The sequence below is a fragment of the Phymastichus coffea genome, unplaced genomic scaffold, assembly GCF_024137745.1.
Source record: "Phymastichus coffea isolate CEN01 unplaced genomic scaffold, Cenicafe_Pcof_1.1 PCOF00001, whole genome shotgun sequence".
NCBI classification, from domain to species: domain Eukaryota; kingdom Metazoa; phylum Arthropoda; class Insecta; order Hymenoptera; family Eulophidae; genus Phymastichus; species Phymastichus coffea.
The window spans coordinates 12250909-12260297 of record NW_026706812.1 but is presented as its reverse complement, the minus strand read 5'-3'; positions in this window follow the sequence as shown (position 1 = coordinate 12260297).

Here is a 9389-nt window from a genome sequence, read left to right as displayed (position 1 = left end):
CCCGAGCCAACTGATCCTGGGCCCTCCTAAAGGTCGAGGGAGGAGTGGGCTGTCTACCGAAGACCAGCATGGCCGGGCTGTAACCTGTCGCGCTGTGAGTTGCCGAGTTCAACGCGAAGTTGAACTCTGGCAGGTGCTCATCCCAGCTCTTATGGTCCCGCTCCACGTACGATATGAGCATGGCCTTGAGGGTTTTGTTCACTCGCTCTGTGGGGTTTGCCTGTGGGTGGTAAACTGGGGTAAGGGCGCGCCGGATGCCGTTCCTCGACAGGTAGGCATCGACCTCTTGATTCTTAAATTCGGTCCCATTGTCCGAAAGAAATATCTCTGGCGCCCCAAACCTGGTTACCACCCTCTCGTGCAATTCCCGTACAATGGTCCTTCCATTGGCCTTACGTACGGGTACACACTCCACCCACCGAGTGAACAGGTCTAAAAAGACCAAAATATATTCGAACCCTCTCGAGCTCTTTGGGAAAGGACCAGTAATGTCACTGGCCACCACCTGCCAGGGTCGCGAGACCTCTCGACGACCCATCAGCCCGCAAGGCGGCCTTTGTTCCGCCTTGCATTGCTGACATACCGGGCAACTCCTCACGTACTCTCTGACCTGATCGTACATCTTCGGCCAGAAATACAGGTGCCTAGCCCGGGAGAATGTCCGTTCTCTCCCCTGGTGTCCCGCTGCCGGCGCATTATGTACCTCCTCGAGTACTTGAGGTCTTTTCTCAGCAGGAACCACTAGCTTCCAGGCTTTCTCGTTATCGATGGACCCTTCGCTCTCCTCAGACGGATTGTAGTGGTACAGTCTCCCACCCACTACCTTCCAGGTAGGTTGAGAATGTGGATCCCGACATACTTCTCTGTATCTTTGTAGATACCAGGCGTCGGCAGTTTCCGGCCGATGAGTCATGGCACCCACTTCTACCACCCCCTCCTCATAGGCCCTAGATAAAGCGTCTGGCACCACGTTGAGGTCTCCCTTTTGATACTCTATATCGAAAACGTGCCCTTGCAGTGCTAACGCCCAACGCGCTAGCCTTCCTGTAGGATTCCTCATACTGTGGAGCCACTTAAGGCAACTATGATCGGTGATGACTTTGAAGTGGTGCCCCTCAAAATAAGGCCGGAACTTCCCGATAGCCCATACTACTGCCAGGCACTCTCGTTCGGAGACTGTATAGTTCCTCTCCGCACTGTTTAAGGAGCGACTGGCGTACTCAATTACGCGCTCCTGTCCATCGATTTCTTGCGTCAATACCGCGCCTATCCCACTATCGCTCGCGTCCGTTTGTAACACGAACTGCGCGCTGGGATCTGGCGACTGCAAGATCGGTGCCGAGACCATCGCGTCTCGTAACCGTTCGAAAGCCTGCTCCTGTTCCTGCTGCCACGCAAACGGGATACTCTTCTTCGTCAGGCGGTTTATCGGCTCAGCGATGGTTGCGAAGTCGGGTATGAAGCGACGATACCACGACATCATCCCCATGAATCGCTTCACCTGTCTGATCGTCCGTGGTACTGGGTACTCCATGATTGGCTTGATCTTCTCTGGATCTGGCCTTACCCCTTCACGGTTCACTAGGACCCCCAGGTACTTGACTTCCGACTTACAGAAGTGGCTTTTGGTCTTATTCACAGTGAGGCCCGTACCCAGGATTCGTTGTAAAACCAATCCCAGGTGTCGCTTATGCTCCTCAAAGGACGGCGAGATAATAATCACGTCGTCGAGGTACGCAAAAGCAAAAGGATCTAAATCCGGGCCAATCACTCTGTCCATCAACCTCTGGAAGGTCGCGCCGGCGTAAGACAATCCGAAGGGCATTCTCTTGAACTGAAAATGCCCCAGGCCGGGGACTGTGAACGCCGTAATGGGGTGCGACTCCTTTTTAAGCTGTATCTGGTGGTACGTCTCTCGTCGCTGGCCAGGAGACCCTGGGGGGGTTTTATTCCTCCCCTTTTCTTTCGGCCGACCCCTCGGCCGCCTGGGAGAGCTAGCCTTCCTCTCCTTAAAGTACCGGTCCATATCTCGTCGCAGGGTCGCAATTTGCGACGACGGATCCTCAAAGCGGTCTGTCGCCTGCGTTGCGGCGATTGTGGGCCGGTCCTCGGGTTTCCTGGCCGGGGCTTGAACCGGTGACTCGGGTTGCAGCTGTTCCCTACCCCGAGGCTTGTTGGACATGGCCGCCGTTCGGGGTCCTGCCCGGGGCGGTAGTGCCTTAGCTGACACCCCCATGTGCTCGGGGTACAACGTGGACGTTGGTTCCAGCCTGGTCCTCGGGCGCTCGTCGTCTCGCAAGGCGGTCTCGATCTCAGTCGCCCGGGCATGGAATTCGTCCACGTTGGAGAACGCATTCCTCCGCAGCTGCATCCGGATGGCGGGTAGGAGATTTGCATACAACAAATCTAACTGCCTCTGCTCTGGTAACGGCGGGCGTAGTTGGGCCAACATGAAGAGGAGGTGGCAGGCATATTCTCGCACCAGCTCTCCCTTCTCCTGGTATCGGGCTTGGGCCTCTTGCAGCAATCTTTGTTGCTGCAGCTCACTCGACCCAAACCAACGTCGAGCGCCTGCCACGAAGTCGGCGTAACTCCTCCACTTGAACTTGTTAAGCTCGTACCAGGTCCTCGCCACACCTTCGAGGAGCTCTGATACCGAGCACAAGATCTCGCCGTCTGTTAGCCCAGAGCCCGCGTGTAGATCTTCCAGTCTCGACAAGAAGGTGTCTACGCACTCTGAAGCCGTGCCAGAGTATCGCAGCTTCCATCCTCGGACAATCCTACCCGCGTCCCGAGTCGCGTAGTACCCCGACGCCGCATTAGCGTCATACCAGGCTGATCCTTCCGGGATCGCCTGATCTTCACCCATGTCGGCGTCTCTTGGTCCTCTTCTTGGTGGCTGTTCCGTCCTTGAAGGCACCTGCCAGGGGTCGGTCGCTGGGGTTCTGGGGTACTTCCTGGTACCCTTGGGTCGCAGTGGCACGTATACGTGGACTGGAATTCCACGGTCCTCCGGGGCCGCTCTGGTATGACCGTTCGTCGATTGGTGGGGTCCCTGTTCCTTAACTGCTGGATCTCCACCTGTAGAGCGGTCACCTGGTCGCTCCACCGTGCGCATACCTGGTCGTGTCTTTCCAGCATCTCTAATATGCGGTTTATTCCGACCCGGTTGCGCTCGATCTCTTCCTTTAGTCGTTCGGTCACGCACCGCTCTTCCTCTTCTTCTTGAGGTTGTAGCTCCGCGTTCTTGAAACGACGAGCTCTTCGCCTATCCGGCGATCCGGTGGAGCCCTTGTGCTCACTACTGACCCCCTCCGTGGGCCCCTTGACCTCGCCGGTCCCCCCTTCCTCTGCGGGCTCTCGCTCCCCCGTCTCGCTCTGGCTCTCCTCTTCTAAGTTGTCGTAGACCGCGAGAGTCCGCGTCAGGTTCGCCTCTACCACCTCATCCCTGTATAGCAGCATGAGTGGGTGGGCGACAAGATCCTCAGCATCAGCTGCTTCTAACTCTTGTCGCCTGGTCTCCAGCCACATCTCTCGGCTCCTTCGCCTGCGTTGTGTCGCCTCCCTATCCAACGCCGCTCCTTGGAAGTCTAGGTCGATATATTCGCCTAGCAACCAATACGCTAATCGAACTGCCTGCATCAGCTTAGGACCGTCTGTACGCAACTCCAGTTGCGTCAGGTATCTGTCCAGCTGTGTCGACGGCAGTTCCGAAGCCCACCGGGTTATCGCCTCGGCGGTATCCTCCATATCGCTTATGCTGGGGCGTAGGTGACGGTTGAGGTTAATTTTCCCTAGTCGACCACTACCGCCTCCTATCGCCCAAGGCGCGAGCGGGGTGTTGCGATTTTTATCGCCAACTACCCAATTACGCCTTTAACTGCAAGGCAACTATACGCGTGGCTTGTGGGTGTGTGCAGGTATCGCGTACTCTAAGGAAGTACGAACTTCCACTTCGCAACTACCTGCCTATAGGTGGAGGCTAACTGTTTGCTAGCTCCACCGGGTTAGTAAATCTAACCCTACACACACCCCAATTGTGCGCTCTGCTGGTACTGTCGCTCGGTGACTAACCCCCACTTAATTACTTTAACGTGTATGTAAACACTTAAAAAGCAAAAAGTTAACCAAAATAATATTTGTCACCTCTTTTATTCGAGTTAGAGCGACTCCGGACGTCTCTTCGACCCCTGGGGTTAGTGTGCTCTCGGCTCACAAAAGCAGGTGTTATTGGGTCGGAGAGGCGTCTTTCCCCTACCGCAGAGCACGTACCGAACGAGCCACGCGTTATTTTACCCGCTCGCACCTTATTACGCACGCGCGCAAACGTCTCTCTCTCGCGCGCGTCGCTCTCTCTTTTCGTGCAAAGTCCCTCGTGTGTGAGTCCTAATTCTAGTTGGGCGCCATGTAACAGGCTGCCGTTTAGTCGATAATCTCTTAAAAGTGCCTTTTATTACGACTAGACGAAGCCTTGCTATCTATGTGCTCAAAGCACAGTAACCTACCTTGCCTCGGAGTGCGCCTGCGCAGAGTCTCCTCACTATTCCGAGTTGGGTTCCCCCAACTCACCGCTTGGCGGCGCTGTTGCCCCTTGCTAGTAGCGCTCGTGCGGCCGCCGCTGGAACCTAAGTTGTCGATTCGCGTCTATCGGTATTCGCACGATTCGTGCTACGCAACCGGCGAATTCGAATCGAACGTAAATAAACACTGTCGCGACCTCCGGACAAAGGAAAGACTAAATAACGACTATTTGATTTAAATGGAACGGTTAATATGCACTTTATTCACGCAACTTATTTACACGAGGGTTTGGCCGAGAGACTTACGCACGCTCGCGTGAATGACAAGACACGCTGAAAATGAGAGAGAGAGAGAAAACCACGGATGCCGCGAACTAACCGCTCGCGCGCAACAAACAAATTCTTCGCGCTCGCTGCGCGGGATCGCACGCAAATTGTAATAACAATAGAAAGGGGAAAAAGGTGCACCTACCGCAAGAACGACGAGGATACGGTGGCCAACCGTATCCGAACAACAAATTGCTAAACGCCGCTTCGCTGCTCGCTGTGCCGCCTTGTATACTGTTGCTGCGGTTGCTACTGTTGTTGTTGCTGCTGTCGCTGCTACTACGGTTGTTGCTGCTGTTCTGCTGCACTCACTGCTGCTGCTGCTGCACTTACTGCTGCTGCTGCTGTTAGCACACCGCACGCAAATTCTCAAAGTCACCAGGAAACGAAAAGCTCACGAAAATGGAGGTTAGCGCGACGCTGACAGACTGAGTAACACAGTCATACTGCCGGTCGGAGCCTCCCCTCCCGGTCATTGCCCCTACGCGCTCTCTCTCTCTCGCGAACCGAACGCGGCTCCTCTCGCTTAGCCGCTCGTTTACCTCGCGCGAGTCTAACGATTTTCGGTAATCGTTGCATTTTATAGTGCTGGATTTATAAATAAACTTATTTCTATATTTACATACAAATTTCCCGAACACGAAAATATAGTACATAACAAGAAGAAAAGTTTTTGTCTACTACGTAAGTATTCAAGTCACTTATCATATATAATTTTATTCAAATATTTTGATTTATAAACATGTGAAATATAACTGTTAAAAACGTATGATCGAATTCTATCTATAGAATAAGTTTTCTTTTGTCTTTTGTAAAATTATTCAACTGCAAAAAAGAGTATATATATCTTGATTTTGTTTTAGGTTAAAACATGAAGATCAATCCTTTGAACGTAGTCAATTTATTATTAGCATATTTTCAAAGTTTACAAATACCAGATAGCGAGATTAATTTCAAAGAAATTAAATTTTCAGAAAAGTTGAAAGAAATATTAATAGATGCCGTGTATGAGTTTAATGATATTGATATGATTGTTGAAGAGACGTTAGATTTTCATGAAGATTATAAAGATACTGATGCTAAAATAATCGAAGATGAAGTTCAACATCACTTTCCTGATCCTGAGTTTGCTCCAACAAATCAGTGCACAAATGATGATGAAGAAATCACATTTGATTATAAACAAAGAGCCGTAGAATTTTGGAGGAGCGGAAAAAAGAAAAACTTAAAACTGGATACTGTACAACATAGATTCAAAAAAGTTTCATCTATGAGTTAACTTAAACGTTGGGCGAAAACAATTAATAAAAATGGAACTTACCGAGAAAAAAATGCGCAAATTTGCCAATACACGTTTGATAATTTAAAAGCCGCTATTGCAGCTGGTACGATAGTGCATGATCGAGATATACGGAAGTGGGCATTGCAAGCTCAAAAAATTGTTGGCCATGAAGATATAAGATTTAAGGCTTCTCAAAATTGGTTACTAAAATTTAAAAAAGCTCATAGAATAGTATCTAGAAAAATAAATAAATTTATCACCAAAAAAACATTAGAAAGTAAAGAAGAACTACAAACTATTGCTGATGCTTTTGTAGCTGATGTTAAATAATTTATACCAGAAAACGGCATTGCAAACTTTTATAATTCAGATCAGAGTGGTTTCCAATTAGAAATGCACTCGGGAAGAACATTAGCGATTGAAGGAGAAAAGCAGGTGCAATGTCTGGTACATTCGGTTTCATCGACAACGCACAGTTATACAATTCAGCCAACTATATCAGCAACCGGGAAACTTTTATCACCACTTTTTATAGTATTAAAAGAAAAAAGTGGTCAATTCGGTCCCATAGTAGAATCTTCATTATTTAGATCAGAAAATGTGCATGTGGAAGCATCTAAATCTGGAAAATTAACGACAAGTTAGTATATTTTTGTTTATTATAATGCAATGACATAAAAAAATTTTTATATTTTTTTATTTTAGATCATTATAAAATTTGGTTGAAAGAAGTTTTTTACCCAAATGTTGGACCTTAAACTGTACTTTTACTCGACTCTTGGAGTGGACATTGCGATAAAGCTGTAAAGAAAACGATGCCGACAAACAAAATTGTTAATATAAAAAAATTCCCACAGGAACGACAGAGAACATCCAACCACTCGATGTTTATAGATTTCGTATCTGAATAAACTTCGTTCGACGTTTATCAGATCAAGTAATTTTGATGGACTGGGAAATGAATCTACATTTAAGAATTAACATCATAAAAATTCAGTCTCTTGTCCATAACCAGCTTTCTTCACCAAGATATACAAATATTTTTAAATACGCTTGGTATAAAAGCGGCTACATTGCTGAAAAACCAGCTAAAACAGATAACCCTGTTGATTTTAGTTTTGGAGATTCTTGCAATATACATTGCGAAGTAGAAGCATGTAAAAATTTTGCTATAATACGGTGTAGTTGGTGTAAAAGATCATTATGTTTCAAACACTTTTTCAATGATTATCATTTCTGTAAGGAATTCGTTGAATGATACATTTTAATTTACCAATATATAAAAAAAGAAAAAGATGAAAATTATTATGAAAAATCAAAATATATGTAGTATCGCGTACGATGGCTCTTACGTAAATATATTTATGTATCTACATAAGAATATAAATATATATGTATAGATCTATAAATGATAATTAGACCTCGTGTTATTCTCCTGTTTATTTTTAAGAGATATTTCTCGCCATTTTGGTACTATTAAAATAAAATGTATTAAACATATTTTTATTTGTCATAAATTATGTTTGAGCTACAGATATATTTTATCAACAAAAAAAAATTGGATACCCCACGTACGGTGTAGAAATCAATTATTTAAAAAAAAAGCAACTGATAAACTCAATTCTCCCAAAGTTAGGTCCATTAGCCTACATTTGGTTGGGTAAGGGTGGTTTAGGGGGTTTGGTGGGTTAGAGGCAGGTTGGTTAGTTGAGGTAGCTCGCTCAGGCGTAGGATGAAATTATTTCAGGAAATAACAAACGACTTAACTCGTGATTCCCAGGGTTAGGAGGTTTAGCCTGCTTGTGTTTCAGTAAGGGTGGTTTATAAGGGTGGGGGTTAGATAGGTTAGGGGTAGGTGAAAAAGAGATATGTTATACAGCTGGGATAACTCGCTTATGGTGTAAAATTCAATATTTCAAGAAATAACAAACGACTAAAGTTGCTTTTCACAGGAATAGGTGGGTTAGCCTGCATGTGCTTCGGTAGGGGGTTTATGAGTGTCTGGTGGGTTAGAGGCAGGTTGGTTAGTTGAGGTAGCTCGCTCATGCATAGTATTAAATTATTTCAAGAAATAACAAACGACTAAACTTGTTTATCCCAGGATTAGGTGGATTAACCTGCTGATAGTTTGACGGGGGTGGTTTCTAGGGGGTGAAACACCCTTTAAATATATTTTTTTTTAAATCCGGAAACACGTCAATACTATATTACATGTCGTAAAACAGTACATAAAATAGTGTATTTACCCCTATTAAAAAGGGGGTTGCAACCCTTCCGTATAAATGTTATATCCTTAAAAGCGTCTTTTTATAAGAAATTTTTTAACGTTGAGTTTACTGAAAAATATTCATTTGATTTTGAGAAATATTAAAAAACCTGATTTTAGGAGTTAATTTTCAGGGTCGATTCCACCCCTTAAAAGCCCTTATAGCCTGATAAAAAAAACAAGTATCTAATTTTTTTTCAAGTACTACAACATATCCCAAAATCATTCAAATCGGTGAGGTCGGGTTGGGGTGGTTCCCTTGTAAGAGAGAGAGGGGGCGCGCGAGATTTCAATTTTTAGTTAAGCCACAGCTATTGTTCAGAGTACCGCCAAATATTTTCTACTGTGTTTTTACTTTTTTCCATAAGTTGTTTTTCTGATTTTTTTGGATACGTGGACGAGTGATCGCTAGTAGATAGTAAAGGAAGCAGCAATCGCAGTAGCAGCAACTAAAGCAGCAGCGAAATAGCAGCATTTGACGGAGCAACAACCGATCTTCGTGAGCGAGGCAGCGCAGCAAGTTCTCCAGAAGCACCTGCTCTTTTGCAAATTTACAATTACGGTTGATTACCGTAATTGGATCGCAGGGTAGGTGCGCCTCCCTTATTTTCGCACGACAAAATACTTCCGTAAGTATTTTGTTATACGCGACCATTATCGCATTCACGCTGAGCGTTATAGTTAACGGTAGAATTTCCAATTCTCTCTATTTCTCCCCGTATCTTATACGCGTGCGCAAGTCTTTCGGCCCACCAAAGACTGTAACTTTTGTTATTATAAAAGTCTTGATTTTTATTTGCCGCATTACGTCGTTGTATTTTCCTTTAATTTAACGGATCCATCACCTGATATTTTTTTAAACCGAATTCATCTACGGAATAGTGGAAGGAAACATTAGTCTGGGTACACCGCAGAGAAAGAAAGTGTCACAAATCAGGTGACAACCCATTAACGCCGAAAAAGCAAAAAATCTTAACTTTACTTTGCGTTTATT